Source organism: Gopherus evgoodei, chromosome 3, assembly GCF_007399415.2.
Source record: "Gopherus evgoodei ecotype Sinaloan lineage chromosome 3, rGopEvg1_v1.p, whole genome shotgun sequence".
Lineage (NCBI taxonomy): Eukaryota > Metazoa > Chordata > Testudines > Testudinidae > Gopherus > Gopherus evgoodei.
In genome coordinates this window covers 125,962,082-125,978,869 of record NC_044324.1, presented here as the reverse complement: position 1 = coordinate 125,978,869, position 16,788 = coordinate 125,962,082, and the positions used below count along the sequence as shown (strand labels likewise).

The 16,788-nt window shown below is 38.8% G+C and overlaps 1 protein-coding gene across 1 annotated transcript in view; it reads left to right on the top strand.

Moving 5' to 3' along the window:
* Window positions 1–16,788, top strand: part of SYNE1 (spectrin repeat containing nuclear envelope protein 1) — a 402,501-nt gene that overhangs the window by 384,355 nt on the left and 1,358 nt on the right. The window contains exons 135-143 of the mRNA XM_030556596.1: window positions 187–519; window positions 2,664–2,806; window positions 3,150–3,276; window positions 4,512–4,723; window positions 6,042–6,242; window positions 6,761–6,889; window positions 7,449–7,661; window positions 8,933–9,026; window positions 10,791–10,849. The gene's annotated coding sequence lies outside the window, so the exon portion shown is untranslated. The remainder of the gene's footprint in view (window positions 1–186; window positions 520–2,663; window positions 2,807–3,149; window positions 3,277–4,511; window positions 4,724–6,041; window positions 6,243–6,760; window positions 6,890–7,448; window positions 7,662–8,932; window positions 9,027–10,790; window positions 10,850–16,788) is intronic.

Sequence of the window (16,788 nt, the reverse complement as noted above, 5' to 3'; positions counted from 1 at the left end):
CATTTTATATCTTTTTATTTTATATGCATTTTTAAAAAATCAAGGAGGATGAAAGAAGGATATAAAATGGGGAATCCTGTCAGTCTGAATGTTATCCAGTGACATTTTTATCTCATTGACCCAGGTAGAAAGGACATTGTTTCCATAGGTTGAATTAATGTTCTCTGTTGTGGTGTTTCCTTCTAGCTGACAGACGATGAACATGACTCTCTGACAGAGAGATGGATCTGGATGAATCAGCAGATCTCTCTGACATACACTGGCACGGACAATCTGCAGACAGCGTTCTCTTCCCACACCCCTCCTCCAACCTCTCACTGTCACTGGCCCAACCGATGAGAAGGTGAGCGGTCAGGCGGGATACTCCTGCAAGTGTAGATTCCATCCCCTTGGAATGGGATCATGACTATGACCTCAGTCGGGACTTGGAGACAGCCGTTTCGAGGGCGCTGCACTTAGAGGAGGAGGAAGGACAAGAAGACAAAGATTCTATCTTAGAGGGAGCAGCTAGTATAGCAGGTATTGATTGCTTCTCTTATATCGCTCTCAATAAAGGGAAATAAATATTGCATATAGGATCATACTACTGGGGAGTTCCTAGGAATGGGAAAATATTCCAAAGAGCTTCAGAAGACCTCAAATTGCTGTCCTGGAATGGTGCCTTTAGCCTTCTTGACACAATATTACAGGCTTCTGGATGAGTGCAGGCTTGGAATATCACAGAGGCATATTCACTGAATACAAAGAAGGAACTGGCTATTTTATTGCACTCTGTGTCTGCCAGATGTCACTGGTCTCGCCTATAACAGGGTTGGCTAATATAGTCTTTTGACTGGAGGAAATGGTACTGGATGATTTCAAGAAAAATGGAAGGGAGAGAAAATTCCAAGGAAACATCTGACATATTCACCCACTGGACCACATGTTAAAGTCTAAGTGAGTTTTTACTCAGTCGTTACTCAGGCAAGACTCACATTGACATCTTTGGGAAGTTTTACTTAGACTTCAATACTTTGGCCTTTTATGAGTTCAAGAAACCTGTCTGTCTGTATGACAATGTGCATATTGTGTAACAAATACTAATGAGGACTAATGTGTCTATGTGTTTGAAACATTGTCCATTTATTGTTAGGGAGGCCTAAATTCAAGATTCTGTTCTGTCTTTAATTGTGATTGTCCTGTGCTTTTCAGTTCCTTGATGCCTTCTAGAAAGAGGCTGACTTACTTAAAGCTATTTTCAGCAGGAATTTTGTGATGCAATTTAACTCTGTTTATTCAAAAGGAAAATGTGCTGGAAATTAGAACTGGTGATCTACTCTCCTTCTGGGAAAGTTGGTTTCCTGTTACAATAAAACAACAATTGCTGAGATATCAACTCAGATTGTGCTTGTATTTTTGCAGATGTAGAGATCCCAGAAAGCCCCGAGGCCTATGTAAAACTTACTGAAAATGCACTCAGAAATATCTCTGGTAGGCATCAAAAAAGCCTAAACATAGCCAGACCCAGATAACCCAACCCATACCTGTAACAGTGTCCTCTTCTCTTAGCTCATCTGCTGTACTTCTCACAGCTCACAAGATAGATATTTTCTCACATGACAGCATTAGCATGTTAATGCAGAACTTTCCTGCTTTACTACCATTCATAAAGGTCTTGTTTCTTCCATGCACCCAACAGGAGTGGAAAGAGTTTTAAAAGGCTGGCTAGGGTGCAATACCTTTTAGCTAAATTACTGCCTAACTAGATGTAGCTAATCAGTATTTTACTCAAATTGGTGCTGTGTCCTTGGTGTCCAGACTCCAGTATTGTAGCAGAGGGATTCAGAATAAGAGATTCTTATAACAGGGTCCCAACCCTTGGTTTTCCTCTGGGAAGAGGCTGATTTCATAAAGGATGCAAGATCATCTGCAGTTTTTTTTAAAAATATTGTTTTTTAACATCTCCTCCTACCTAAACCAGTGGAGATCAGGCATATTCCAGGAGTGACTTGATCTCTAGGAAGAAATCACAAGCTTGCCATGTTTTAGAAGCATTGCCTGCTGGACCTGGTGGATGTAACTATAACAGCATGGCTTGGTATTTACATACTGCTTTTCATGTTCAAAAGTATAGAAATAGAATCCTTAAGGTACACCAAAATTGCACTCTGTTAGCTTCAGGGGAAATGCCACAATGTCTACTGCAAAAAAGTGAGAGAGAAAAATTGAACTTTAAAATAAAAACTGAGGAGAGGAGCACAAATACTTAGTCCTGAGTGATTGCCGGGTCTGAAAAGGAGCAATGTCACAGAAAATGTCACTGTGAGAGGCTGGTATAAAGCCCACTGAGAATTTAGTCTACCAGGGGGATCAGGAATTATTTTAGGGAAAGAATCTCTTCAAAGCAAGTTGCAGGCCTACTTGCACCTATGGAAGCTTTAATACTATTCTCATGGCAAGCCCATTCATCAATATAACCATCAGTGCTCTGGAAAGTTGCTAACCCACTAACATGTAATCCAGTTACAAATCTGCTTTGTCATTTCCCAACACACGTGCTATTGCAGCCACCTTTTCCATGCTGTCTAACCTGGTTAGTAATTCTTAAGTTTTTCCTTGGATATAAAGCAAAGGCTTTGAAAAATCTCAAATCAGTGATCACATCTTTTGTAATTTTGCCACAGGAGAACCAAGTGCCTTGGAAACACACATCCGTCAGCTGGACAACGCCTTAGACACTAGTCGTTTCCAAATACAGCAAACAGAAAACATCATTCGCAGCAAAACACCCACAGGACCGGAACTAGATTCTAGTTACAAAGGATATGTGAGTACAAGGTGTATTGCCACCTAGTGACTGAATTTAAAATAACATTACTCCTCGTTTTTATGGATACAGACTAACACAGCTACCCCTCTGATACTTAAAATAACAGTCCTTGTGACAGGGCGCTATATTTAGAGTACAAGTGCTAATAAATTAACATAGAATAGCTATTGAAAAAATGGCTCTCACAATTGACAGATCATTAAAACAATAGACTGCTTCCCATTCTGTCATGTCAAGACTCATTTTCAGAATGTTTTTGAAAATTGCTTTGTGATTAGCCTTTTACCTCTAGAGTTATTCTACCATGGCATAGATTAATGAGAACTATTTTTTTAAACAGATGAAGCTACTGGGTGAGTGCAGTGGCAGCATAGACTCAGTAAAAAGGCTTGGTTACAAACTGAAAGAGGAAGAGGAGAAGCTCTCTGGATTTATAAACCTGAACAGTACTGAAACACAAACAGCTGGTACGTAGTGTTGAATCCTTCCATGGGAAACACATGTGAAATGAGCAGCAATATGTATAGTATTGTCAGAGTAAGCACTTGGGATGATGCAGGAAAGTAGGAATTTGCTTCATATTGACCAAGCTTGTGCTTCTCCGTATGTGTGTGTACGTATGATTGTTTCCACTGTCATTTTATTTATGAATCAGTTCTTTATATCGACCAGGCATAAGCATCAAACACATGCACATTTTAAGTTACTCATCACATTATATCTATCTCTAAGCACTTGAGCAAATATCTCTAGATGCTGTACGTACAAGTTAGATATCTTCTTATAGGGGAAAAAAGTGTTTAAAGTTGAATTTACAAAATACCCTTTGTGCCTATTTTAATCACTGATCTAAATTACTTTTACATTTTTAGCAAAGTGAATATTGTAACCTGCTCCTCTCTAAGCCACATGAAAAAGGGGTGAATGACTATGGAAAACAGCCGTTATTTATCTCCATGTAACACCGATGTTTGTCTTATACACTGGCAGTAATTTAAACATATTTATGGAAGGACAAATATTTTTATTGAAAAGGTCCAAGGATGCATGGAGATAGCAATAATTATATGTGCAAATGGCTAGTTAAATATATAAATGGCCATTTGCAAATACAAAATCCTTATTGTGCACGCAGTCATTCATTATATGAATGAAACAGCTTTATCCATGGGGGTAGGGCTTCAGGAGAGAAATAAGTCACTCCTGAGTTCTAATCCTGGCTGTGGCATGGATTTGCTGTGTAGCCTTGGAAAAGCAGCTTAGTCTCTTGCCTCAGTGTCCCCAACTGTAAAGTGGGGATAATAATACAATTGCCTACATCGCAGGGCTGTTGTGAGGATTAACTAATGTCTGCAAAGAGCTTTGTTAACATAAGTGCTATATATAGGTAGGTATAAGTGTGCATGCATATATAGAGGGATAGTTTTATTTTCTGACACCCTTGTATATCACACAGTGGGCTAAATATTTAATTGCATAAAGTCATAGAAGTGAGAGTTGAAAAAGACTTATTAGATCATCTGGTCCATCTTTTGCTATGTAAAGCCACATACCCAGTATCATCTTAACTTAAGGTTGTGTGTGCTAATGTTTTGTTTAGGCTGCTGGATCCTGAGTGCTGTATTTAGTGTAAAGATGGATGTAATTGTGCATATTATGTATATACCTTTGTTTTTATTGTATTATGTCTCTGCTTGGACAGGTGTGATTGATCGCTGGGAGTTAATCCAGGCCCAAGCTCTAAGCAAGGAACTGAGAATGAAACAGAACCTTCAGCAGTGGCAGCAGTTCAACTCTGACCTGAACAACATTTGGGTTTGGTTAGTGGAGACTGAAGAGGAGCTAGAGAAACTCTGTCATCTTGATCTCAGCACTGACATACAAACCATTGAGCTCCGAATTAAAAAACTGAAAGTAAGGTTTTATCTCCGTTTTCTGGCAGTTGCTTCAGTAATGGCCTACCATGCACCCGGTGCATTGCACTCCATTCATGAGATACAGTTGATATTTGGTATTCACTTTCTGCATTTCCTGCACAGGAGAATGTGAATAATGATTGGGATGAGGAACTTGAAAAATGGTTTGAGAAATCCATTATTTACAGAAAAATAAACCGCCACCATTTTCTTGAAATTCCAAATCAATGTTGGAAACCCCTCCATATGCAAGCTACATTTTCAGAATAGCAGAAACTAGCTGAATTCATGAAGCTTAGAAAAGGCCAAGTTAAGTAAATTTAAAATCTATCCTAGCCCAGCTCATGGCAAAACCCAGCCGTTTTTAAAAGAAATGGTATGCTTCTATTTTTCTGTTTGTTACAATCTCTTCTTTCTCTGAGTCCTGACATTGTGCCTTCCTAGCGGTCCTAAGCTTGGTGCACTCTGCTATCGCTCTACCAACCCAGGTTCAGTTGCTGGGTTGAGTGTGTCTTACCCTGGGCGAGAAGGATGTCAGAGCCAATGGGAAGGCAGCATGTTCAACACTTGGAGTATCGGGGGAGAGGGAAAGTGCTGCTTTCAGTGGCCCCTCTAGTCAATTCAGGGGCAGCATTAATGTGTTTTAGATGGAATCCAGTCCAGCTGCCCTCATTGATATGGAAGTCATTGTGATATGGGGCATTATGAGGACATAGGGAAAAGGCTGTAAACTAGGGAGAAAAATGGAATCTTCCATAAGAATCCTCTTTTTCTCCTTTTGGAAAAAAGAAAAAAATAATATGAACAGTGGTCTCAAGATGATGAATATAAAAAAGCCAACATAATTTTCAACATAACTGAGAGGCAGAAGCTTTAGTGTTGTCAAGCATTTGTCAGGAGCTGCACCACAATTTTTCCCTGTATCTCATATTTGCTCCAATATTTGCATAACTAGGCTGTTTGTTTTTTGCCAGGCCTTCCTTGTCTTTCAGACATTTGAAACACAAGCCAGTTCTTCTGATCTTTAAAATTCAGCCATGACAGCAGGGTTTTAAATCTTAAAAGTTTAACTGGTGTGTATTAAGTTTTATTGCAAACATAAAATAGTAGACGTTAAAGAGTGAACACTTTCAGTATTACCACAATTGCCACAGATATTTCCTGTCCTAAGTAAAGAGGGACCTGGTTAGCTAAAATACTCTTGCATTTCTGTACAGCAAATAATTGCTCTTTAATGACAATCACTACATTTGATTCCTCTAAAAGTCTGTAGCAGGCTTACTGGGTGTTTTTAACTCCATTCTCCTGTCATCCAGGAGTTGCAGAAAGCTGTTGATAACCGCAAAGCTATTGTCCTGTCCATCAACCTGTGCAGCTCTGAATTCACTCAATCTGATAGTGAAGAAAGCAAGAAGCTGCAGGAGCGCCTATCTCAGATGAACATGCGCTGGGAACATGTATGCAGTATGATTGAAGAATGGCGTTGCTCACTGCAGGATGCGCTAATGCAATGTCAGGTCAGTATTGGTGTGTGAAATCTCATTCCCTTCTTGGACGTAATGAGGAATTCTAGAGATGATGGGATTCATTTTAAATGATCAGCTTTTACACACACAATTTACTTCACAGCTTCCTAATCTGAAAGATCAACCTAAGGCTACCCACATATGCAAACTAAAATTCAGTTTGTGAAGGCTGGCTCTTGAAAGATGTGTTCTAAGTCCAGGTTCGAGGTATTCTAAACTGAAGTATAGTTAAAAGATGTTTCCCCACATCTATATTCTGTATGCTAGCATTCACCCCTATGGAAAGCAAATGCAAAGTGTTCTACCAGAGCAGAACAATATTCATGCAGTGGCAGGGGTATCAGCCCCATCAAGTATTTGCAATAATACTGTAATAGTATACTAATAGGCTTGTAATACTATAGTAATATAAGAATATAGCCAATCAAATCTATTGTGGGAAATAGCGCTGTGGCAGAAAACCTCAGCATGATTCAGGGTTCTCTTAATCTCTCACATGTCTCTTGTAGGATTTCCATGAAATGAGCCATGGTTTGCTGCTTTGGTTGGAGAACATTGACAGAAGAAAAAATCAGATCTTGCCTATTAATCCAAACCAAGACTTGGACACTCTGCAGGATCATCACAGACTGCTAATGGTAGGATCATAAATACCTGGAATGTTTAAAGCCTTCAAAAAAAATTGACAAGCATAGAGAAGGTAGTTCTTGAGGTTAGTGATTGGTCTGTGAGGTATACAGTATACTTAATCCTGTGATACAAAGAAGGTCAGGGATTCTCTTTAGCATGGGTAGAGGGGGGTAGTGAAATTGGTGGTTAAAAACATTTGGTTTAATATAGAAAACATCTGTCTAATTACCTTATTGGCTGTTTGTTTGTTTGTTAGTTTGGGGTTGTTATTTTGGAAAGGCTATTTTTAATTGCAACTTGTTGGGCTCGACAGGAAGTCTAAAAGAGTCTACTGCTCATGATATGAGGTTTAAAAGAAATTGCAAGGCATTTATCATATTTCTTCATATAACCTGCCAGAATTTTAGGGCTAATAAAGCTTTTTTCAGTGTGTTTATAGTGGTCGTCTTGGAAACTGAAGTCATTGCCATCTGTCTGTTTTATTGTTTTTGTGGAAGTTGTAGCATTCTCTTTCACATGTTTCATAATATTTAAGTTAAAAAATGTGATTCTTTGGCTTTGCAATAGCAAATCAGACGCGAGTTGCTAGAGTCTCAGCTGAAAGTGGTGTCACTCCAAGATATGTCCTGCCAACTGCTGGTTAATGCTGAAGGCAAGGACTGCCTGGAAGCTAAAGAGAAGGTCCATGTCATTGGAAACAGACTCAAGCTCCTACTGAAGGAGGTCACACATCACATCAAGGACCTAGAGAAAATCTTAGACATCTCAAGCAGTCAACTGGTAAATTGTCCTATTGTATTCTGTCCTGTACCACTCATTGAGGCTAGTTTTGTAATCACGCTGACCTTTTTCAGATGATCAGCTGTAAAATACACTATTGGCCCTTATTTTGTTGCTTAGGGACTGTGATGCCTGTCTAAGTGGTATGAAACCGTTATGAAATCTCCTTCATAATTTGTACTGGCCAATAACTTTCCTGTCTCTGAGACAGCAATTCATAAATTCCAAGGCTTGACAGGACCACTGTGATCATCTAGTCTGACCTCCTGTGTTACATAGGCCAAAGAACATCCCCCCAAAAAATTGCTACAGCAGATCTTTTAGAAGAACATCCTATCTTGCTTTAAAATCACCAGTGATTGAGAATCCTGCGTGACCGTGGGTAATCCGTTCCAGTCATTAAATTACCCTCACTGTTAAAAATTGGCATCTTATTTCCAATCTGAATTTGTCTGGGTTCAGCTTCCAGCCTTGGCTGCCTACTTTGCTGCCATTGATTCAGTCAACTGGCAGAGTACTGAGGTAGTTACTGTAGCTGCAGTATCTGAACCTGTGGCATGTGAGTTATTTCCACAGAGTAAACAGCATCTACTTTCCTATTGACAGACTAATGAAAAGGCTTGAAATAAATTCTCTAGTTTGCTAACAAAGACCCTATTTGTTGTGTTTTCCTTAGCTTTGGAAGTGTATTCCGTAGCAGCACAAGTTCTTTTGCAGATGAGAGTTGGGAATGTTACGCTTGTGTCTTCATTGTACCTGCCCCAGTCAGACAGAAGACTTTAACACTCTCCATTGTTCTCAGTCCCTCCTCTTGTAGACCCCAAAACATGAATTAGCACAAAATATGAAGAATGTGATCTGTTTTTAATCTGTCTAGTGTCTGTCTGTCTCTCTCTCTGTCTCTGTCTGTATAAAGTGATGTCTGGGATTCCAGTGGGAATTTTCACTGAATACACAACACCTCTTTACCTTTTAAAAACCAATAAAGAGCTGTCATTTTCTTGGTACTGCCTTTGCCTTACCTTGGGCAGTTAAATGTTATTTCTGGCAGCATATTTGTTTGCCAGTCTTTCTCTTCAGATCCTAACATGTAATTTATAGTGGTTTAATCCTACAGATTTGCAGAAATCTAAACCTCCCTTTGTCATATTTCAAGGATCAGTCATGCAAGCACTCTGCTAAAACCAAAGATTTAATTCCCTTTTTCTGAGTGTGGTTTCCTTGGCAGATTTACTCACGTTCTTCTAATCTCTTATGATTCTGAACTTTAGGATTTGTCCTTCATGGTCCTCAGCTGATGAACTGGACACTTCAGGATCCCTCAGTCCTGTATCTGGCAGAAGCACACCAAGCAGACAGAGAACGGTAATTTCATGCCAGATACCTTCTATCACCTCTTGGGCAGGAGCACCAGATATTTACAGTAGCTGGAGCCAGCTGAGAGGTCTACACTGTCTCCTTGATAGGAAAGAAAAAGGCACAAACCAAGAATTCCCTTCAAACAAAGCTGCTTCCCCAACCCTGCTGCTGCTACTCTCCCTGCATGAAATCAGAATTAGAAAATGCTCTGTATAAATCTGGCTCAAAGTGTGGCTGGAGTTTTGTGGTATGGCGCATACTCTCTTGTGTTCTGTTCAAGCGATGGCAGCATCCCAAGGTGTGGTCTTGTCCCAGCACAGTTCCAGCCAATCCCTCTGCTTTCTACCTGGCATCCTCTGCAGAGCTGCTTTGTCAAGAACCCTCAATAAAACTTTCTTTTCATGATCGATTAAAACTGTAGCTGGAGCCAGAATTTTATTGAGACTTTGGATGAGAGGCTGCATTGGCAGAAACACTGGAACAGAACCTGATCAATGGCTGTGACAACAGCTCTAATGTTTCATGTTGTCACCACTAGAACACAATACAAGAAATGCAGCACGCCATGCTGCACTCTGCTTCTCCACACTTTGATCCCTGTATGGAACTGGAATTTTTGTCTTTCCTTACAGTTCTTGTGTTTGATTTATTTTAATTATTATTCAGTTTTCCTTCGTTCTTAACTATAGATTTTTCATTTGCACTTTTTATAAAATCTGAGTTCTGTCCTGATGAACTTTGTGGTCTCTTGAAATTGATTTTGCTACATTCACTAGTTTTCTTTAGATCCTAGTTTGAGAATGTAAGGAATACTGGCTTTTCAAAAGGGTTGAGAACAACATGAACATCATTTTATTTCTGGAGTCATTAATTTCATATTTTTATTAGCCACTTTTTACAAAAATTACTAATAAAGTCATGATACCATAAACTAGAAGATGCCTGCACACTGCAGAAGTGATAAAGTAATTCACTATAGCAAACTTGACTAAAGAATTGGTAGAAATGTAGTATGCCTCATATTAACCTTTATTTATTTGTTCATCTTTAATATAATACTGTGGTTTACAAACATTATTTTCTTCATTTTGTCCATGATGTACAGTGTAAGATGCAAGACTCCTAAGGGCCCTCCTTTTTGCACCTGTAATTTTGGAAACAAAAACTGATGTCTCTTAGAATTCTAATGCCAAGCATATCACCAGTGCTATATCTATAATAATTGTTACATCAGAGACTTTCAGCTAGTTAACCTTCTAAGCATCATTAATTATGCTAGGAAATAATTGCAAGTGCAGTAATGCACCACAGTTATTTGGCCCTCAAAATTATGGGTAGAAAGAGGGAAGCCAGACTTTTTAAAGGTGACATTTTGGAATATAATTTTTAATGTTCTACAGAACATTAATTCAGCTGCAATTAAATATAATACACTTAAGTGCATCTCTTCAATAAGATGAATTAATTAATATCTCATGTAACAAATCACTTGATCTAAAAAATATTTAACACTCTTTTTTTGGTACCAAGCCTAGTATGATTTTAATTTTAATGATTAAACATTCTGTCAAGTTCCTTTTGTCTGTTCAAAGCATTTCATATTCCGCTCAAAGCAGAAGAAAAGCCAGTTTCCTTAGTTCATGGGTATTGGTCACTTCATTTGATTTTATGTTTCCTTTGCTGCACTTTTAATTTGATTTCATCAGTAGCTTGTCTTTATTTGCCTGGACTGAACATTCTTCTTTCTTACCCCCTGTTCATTGCAAACAGCCACGGGGCAAATATAGTGTCTCACAGCCTGGACCCTCTGTCAGCAGTCCACACAGCAGGTACCTTATTCTCCTGGTTCCGCACTCTGTTCTAGAATTCCAAGAGGATGATGGAAATTGCCCATGATGTCCATTAAGTGTCTCTCCACACTTAATCTGTCAAAGGGACAGGAATTAACCATGTTAAGTGCAGAGTTCCTTTGTAAGCAGGATTCAATTATTACAACCAAAATATATGTAAATAGAAATATCGGGTAATTCTTGGAATATACAGCTTTTGCTTCCCATTAGCATCATTTAAATTTAAATTCATTTTATTTATTTGATCACATGGGTATTTTTTTACATTCATAATATTGCTTGTTACATTAAAACCTGATCAGCAGATACACCATGAGGTTCATGGCAAAGACTTTTTATCATCCTCTTTATTTCTAGATATTAAATTAAGGCAGGTATTAGACCAATACAATATTTTAGAATTTGTAAAACCCACAAATCTGAAGAAAACACACTAACATCCTCTTTTTTTTTTTTAATTTTTGTTAATATTTTGTTCAGTTTGTGGATTTTCAGTTCTCATCATTCAGAATGAAAAGTCAGAATTTGAGAATTTTCATCCTAAAAATTGGTAGCATCTTTTCTCTCTACAATCATAGAACTTTTTTGCAGATATTACACACTGACATTAATGTGACACTTGACAAGTGCTTGCATCCACTATCACTCTAGGAGCAGCGCTTTCCCATTTCTAGATGGCCACTAGAGAGCAGACTTGCAGCTGCAGCTTTTTGCTTTCCACCTTGTCTCCAGCAATCTGTCATCTCTGTGGCTAACAGTGTTTCTGCATTCTCTGTTGTTGGTGTGATGTGTGTCTCCCGTCACTCTTTCACTGATCAGTTCACTTCTCCCTACAGAATAAACAAAAAATGTTTTAAAAAACAAAAAATATATAAACATTGTAAGATACAGGCCCTGTCCCATTCCAGCATCTAGTGAGTTGCAGCAAAAAATTAAAATTATATTGGGAGGGGGGAAATATATATGGAACTGTAATGAAACTTACACTTTCTTTGTCATCTATGTAGTAAAATTGAAATCCATTAAAATAGTTCTTGTTCAAATGCAAGAAATTTTAGGTTTGAAGCAGGGTCAAAATAGATTTATACAGTGATTGAGCAATGGTCAGGCATTCAAAAAAACCTTGAATGCACTTTGTACTTGATGACCTTTATTCCATAAAGACAAACCTTGCTTTTGCTCAACAAAGCAACAGTGAGAAATACTGGGGGGGGGGCAAAAACTGCTAGCATTTAGAACTAGTCATATCCAAATTATTCGAAGTAATATTGCAATGTTTTAAATGTGTAAAGGGATTCAGTTCATGACTTTTGTTGTACCAGTTCACAATCAAAATCCAAGTGATATATGGTAGGTAGAACATTTAGTCTTCCAATGCTTCCAAGAAAGTAGATTGCTTGGTTGAAAAAAACAGTAAAATAGCATACAGAATAAGTGATGTATACTTAAACAAGTGACCCCAGTTCTCTGCTGTTCTCTCAAATGGAGAATCAGAGAGAATTTTTCTACCTCCAGTCAGTATAAGGCTTGGCATTCTGTTCCTTATAGAAAGGGGGAAGAGGGGATCAGAAATTTAATCTATGACCATTAACAGCTAAGTATATGTCTTTTATGAACCTATCTGAAAAACAATGTTTAAATCAGGCTTATAAGTATGCTTGCACTAGCAACACTGAACTAAAGGAATATGTTATCTGTTCCTCTGCTCCCCTTTACATGCACAGCCACACACGCACCCCTTTGAGAAGGCTTCTGTGTTGTAAGGGTGAGCAACTGGCCCAGCGTGCGTCTTAGCAGCGCTTTGCAGCTTTGGAATCAGCCCGCATTCTAATAGTGGCATCTGCGCGGCACCTCTCAGATCAGCTCTCTTCAGCACTGTATATTAACACATCTCATAGCTGTTCAACACAATATTCAATTTGTCATTCAGACAGGCGTGGAATACAAACGGGTTACTACTGAATAGGAAACTTAATCAAATGCGCAAGCCAGACAGGTTGTGGTTGATGTGTAATGTGGTTTTAACTGATAAAGCAGTACAAGCTGTCACTGTGTTCTTTAATATTTTGACATGCCTCTGATCAGAGTACTTTGTGTTTGATCTTGCACTGGATCAGCAAACCCTAATAGACTATAGTGTAAGGGAGAACCAAAGAGAAATTAGAAATTTTTATCTTATAGGATTTTGCAATGGAAAGTTACTTACTTTAAAAATTAGAGGGTCAGTGGGGTTTTATATTAAGCTTGATGACATTTTGCCTTTCAATTATCATAAGAAATAGGTTAACATATTTACTGTATCCTGTTCATTTGTCACATAACCCATGTCTGTTTAGCAAGATAGCCTCCCAGATCTCCATGTTTACAGTATGGCATGAAATCTGTTTTGCCAGGCAGTACAAGCAGTTGCATGCTATTTAGGAAAACAAATTCCAAAAGTGCATTTCCCCTAGGCAGCTAACATAGCTTTCAGAAAATGCACACCTGGACCTATGCCTGCCTGCAGATTTTTGAAGTGATTTAAAATGTTAAAAAAATAATAATAATAATTGTACAATTTGCGTCAGTGTGTTTACATTGTCTTTCTTGGGTAGCTTTATTCAAGTTCCGGTGCCACTGATTCAGTCCCCGCTTCCTAACACCACCACCCTGCCTCCACCTCGATTCAAATAGCAACTCACCTTTAATTCCTGAACCAAACGAGGCCACAGGATTCTTACAGGCTTCAACTGCATAATAGCAGGCAGTGTAACTGTACTGATTAGACCTGGAGATTTGGGCTCAGATCTCCATGGTTCTGTTCCCAGTTCTGCCACTCACTCTTGACTCTGCCTGTTTAACCACCTGTATAATGGATATATTAATCTTCTTTACAATGTAAGCTAGCTAACTTTGGGGGAAGGAGGGAGGCAGAGTAGCTGATGTAGAACACACCGTAGCAAATGACAACTAATTGAGCTGCATGCTGAGCAGAAAGGTGAAGATACACAGGAGGTGAAATGAGAATTCCCCCTGCTCATCTGGTAACCGTGCATGATAGTTTAACTTCTGCCTACCAGCTGAGCTTTTCAGAAGAGACGAGTAGAGCTCTGGTTCTCCAGACTTTGCAAACTCCATAGGTGAGGAATTGGACTGCTTTATGTAGCCTAAGGTCAAGTCATCAGAATTCTTGCATAGATGACTTGGTTTGACATTAGGAAACATGCATTTGGTCAGATTTGCAGCTGTGCCTTCCACAATATCTAGTCACTAGAATCTATTTAAGGGAGTAAAGAACAATTGTGAAGTAGTCTGACTTCAGTCCAAACTGAGCAGCTGTCAGTGTGACAAATGGCAAAGCAGTCTGAAAGAGAAGGCAGGGAATCAATGGGCAAGAGAAATGAACAACACTTTCCCCCAAAAGTAATATACTGTATAGCATTTGGGCCCTGTCCCCACCCACTGAAATTGATAGGAAGTTTTCCATTTATTTCAATAGCACAGCAGGTCTTTGGTTGCAGATGTTACCATTTAATCACCCCTTTCCACCCGCATTAAACACTTTGAGCTGCGTATCCAGTTTTCCTTCACTATTAATGTGTCCATGTGATAAACAGAAAATGTGATAAACAGCAGTTATGTCGCCAAAGGAATATAGCGCTTGAACTTTTTAAAAAAGACCCTTCAAAGAAGTTTCTTACAGAGGCAAATGTTTTCATTATTCACTTCTTGGATCATTCCCATACAGTATTAGCCCTGCTCTACTACTACTATATTTCAGAGCACTTTTCCATAACAGCATTAATTCTTCAGAGAATTAACTAGGCTCATCATCGAGAGCCTCCATACACTTCCCACCACCTTTTACTTTGAATGTTTTTATGTTTTTCAAGAAATACAGAAACAAAATTGGTGGTGCATTTCTGCTGCCATAGACTTGGGACGAGAGGAAAATTACTAGTTGATGAACAAGCCCACTCCTTTCATCTGTTTCTTGGAAATTCCCTGAGACACCCTTTTGGTAGCCCCAGAAAAACTTTCAGGTCACTGGATAAATATTAAAAAAAGACTCCTCTTTTCACATCATGATCATTAACTCCAATGACGAGTGGACACTCTGCAAAATGTGGCATCTGTTGATGAGCTGTAGGCAATAGTATTTATGCAAAAAGCCACGTAAGTAGGTAGACTCTGCAGCGAAATGCTTGGAAGGTAATTAAGCACTCCATGTTCCTTTTGTTCCTACCTCAGCCCACTAATTCTCTGTGTTGGCATTCTTATACAGTGGAAGGCCTGGTCTAATTGAACTTTAATATGGAATGCTCTGATGCTGTTAAATGTGCCATGTCCTTCATTGCGTTCTATATAATATACGATCTTACATGATGCAAGAATAAGCAGCTTTCCATTCTGGCTCCAATGCTGTGGATTTAAGCAACGTGTAATCTTTGTTTTGATCTTGACCTCTTGACCTAATCATCCCAGTAAGTTAATCATTTAGTGGACTCGAATAGTCAGCTCTCCATTAGTCAACTAAACATAACCAAAAGCTGCCTGGCTTCATTTGAAGTCTTCAGCATGGGAAGACATCTGTAGATAAGTGAGCTAGTAACAACAAATGATGTCCTCCAGTAAGATATTATAATTGAGAACTAGTTTCTTCAGTGATCCAGAAGGTACAGGGGAGGGCATAATTTCATGGCTATGTAACCAAAATTGCATCAAGACAAAGGTAATTCTGAAAATGGCTTCTCATCTTCCTTTCTGCTGTTTACATACATCTTTCTACCTCCTTAGTCTCAGTACACCAGTGTGGTGTTCCTGAACTGTAATCAAATGGCTTTGAGACTTCCATATCAGATACACACTTAATAATAAAAAGAAATGAAGCAAGATTGAAGTAAGCTGCAATATTAGGAGATAGCTTGAGAACCATTAAATTCTTGTGCGTTTTAGTACTTGCCAAACACAGTACCTTTCCGTGCCACATAATTCATCTTTCTAAATCATTCAGTTTGGGGTTTTTTAACCTTCAGGCTTTATCAACCCATCTAACTTGTAAGAAGCCTTTCAGTAGGTCACCCATGTAATAGTTTTCTGACAGGTTAGGTCAAGAGGACAAAATGGGAAGGTCTGTGCAGAGGTGCTGGAACAGTTTTTATGGGGGGTGGGGCTGCTGAGAACCATTAAACCAAACTGTAAATCCTGTATATGACGAAAACCACGTCAAGTAAGGAGGTGCAGCAGCGCCTCCAGTTCCAGCAACTCTGGGTTTGTGTCAAAATGAAATTCAAACTCTATCCAGTGCTAGAAAGAACAACTTCCATGTTACAGGGAAATCTAAAAACTTCAGTCAGAATTTTGAAATGTGGGTACCTAAATTAGGCATCTAAATGGATAGCTTTATTTTTGTTTTTCAGAGGTACTGAGCTCCCACATCTCCCATCGATTAAAAAATTGCTATGGATTTAGGGCTTACCTTCAGACATACAGGTTAGAAAATGTTGACCTCAAGGCCTACCTCCCCAACAGATACTGAGAGTAGGCTGTGACTGCCATGCTAGTAATAGGTTTTTCATAGAAAGACAGCAAGGAAATAAGTTTCAAAGAAAGGGTAAGAAGTCCATCCAAGTTCAGGAACTTTAACTTCTGATTCAGTGCAAAATGAAGCTATGCTGTACTCTGTGGACACTGAGATCCCTCTGATCCAACACTGGCATATTATTGCTCTAGTTGCATGACTCATCATGATAATTCCTAAAAGGAAATGCAGTTGACATTTTAAGCAATGAGGTTTCCCTTCTAGACTGTGTGCAGAGATATTGACTAAATCAGCAGCTGACATGATAGTATATTTTGTCTTGTCTAGAGAGTACAATCCATTCTTTTTTTCACATGGAAAATCTTTTACACAATTAAGTAAGAATGATGGCACTTGA